Source organism: Brachyistius frenatus, unplaced genomic scaffold (assembly GCF_029030835.1).
Source record: "Brachyistius frenatus isolate BFR_SWC_R1_liver_20210118 unplaced genomic scaffold, ASM2903083v1 Contig_321, whole genome shotgun sequence".
In the NCBI taxonomy this organism is placed as follows: domain Eukaryota; kingdom Metazoa; phylum Chordata; class Actinopteri; family Embiotocidae; genus Brachyistius; species Brachyistius frenatus.
This window is the reverse complement of record NW_027210920.1, coordinates 193,683-195,000: the sequence shown is the minus strand read 5'-3', so window position 1 is coordinate 195,000 and position 1,318 is coordinate 193,683.

The window sequence follows — 1,318 nt, the reverse complement described above, 5'->3', positions numbered from 1 at the left end:
GGAAAGGAGAGGAGAGGAGAGGAGAGGAGGGGAGGGGAGGGGAGGGGAGGGGAAAGGAGAGGAGAGGAGAGGAGGAGGAGGAGGGGAGGGGAGGGGAGAGGGAGGGGAGAGGAGAGGAGAGGAGGGAGAGGAGAGGAGAGGAGAGGAGAGGAGAGGAGAGGAGAGGAGAGGAGAGGAGAGGAGAGGAGAGGAGAGGAGGGAGGGAGAGGAGGAGGAGGAGGAGGGGAGGGGAGGGGAGGGGAAAGGAGAGGAGAGGAGAGGAGAGGAGAGGGAGAGGAGAGGAGAGGAGAGGAGAGGAGAGGAGAGGAGAGGAGAGGAGAGGAGAGGAGAGGAGAGGAGGGGAGGAGGGGAGGGGAGGGGAAAGGAGAGGAGAGGAGAGGAGAGGAGAGGAGAGGAGAGGAGAGGAGAGGAGAGGAGAGGAGAGGAGAGGAGAAAGGGGAGAGGAGAGGAGAGGAGAGGAGAGGAGAGGAGAGGAGGGGAGGGGAGGGGAGGGGGGGAGGGGAGGGGAGGGGAGGGGAGATGAGGGGAGAGGAGAGGAGAGGAGAGGAGGGGAGGGGAGAGGAGAGGAGAGGAGAGGAGGGGAGAGGAGAGGAGGAGGAGGAGGAACAGGAAGAGATATCAGGGAAATAGAACGAGTGAAGCTCAAATGGCCGTTGTATTGTTGCTGGTGATTATTATGGTCTGTCACACCTGAGGCGGATTCAGTCTGTTGGTTGTCACCTTCCAGTACGTCCTGCCAGGTTGTACTTCACAGAACATCAAGTTCCTCCCTGCTCTATTTCAGACACCCTTTTCTATCTAAAAATAAAACTCGTGAGATTTATTTATGAAATTAAAAGAAATGTAAAGATACTGAAGAGCGACCGAAGGTCATAGACAACATGTCGGTTTGGAGTTATTTAAGTCTAAAATGTCTTCAGAGAGAGCTCAGGCCAAAGTGAAAAACACACCACCCCCAACAGACGGATGTGGTGGAGAGGAGGTGGCCAACTTCCATCAAGCTCATCTGAGAGCATCATGAAGATCTCTGGCAGGTTTAAAACATAAATATCTACATCATATATTAGTTTAGTAAAAAGTAATGAAAACAGAGAAGTGCAGAATTCACCCAGAAACTAAAAGGTTTTTTTAAACCAGCTGAAAATCTCTTCAGCGCTTCAATCACGTCAGAAACGTCTCTGAAAACATGAACCTGAGTTTCCTGGTTCAGCTGCTGTGAACTCAGACTGTGAATCTGTAAAACGATCAGCCGCTCAGCAACACCGTGAACAAGGTCACCTTTCATCCACGTCGTCGTCCCGGTCCGTCAGCAGCAGAG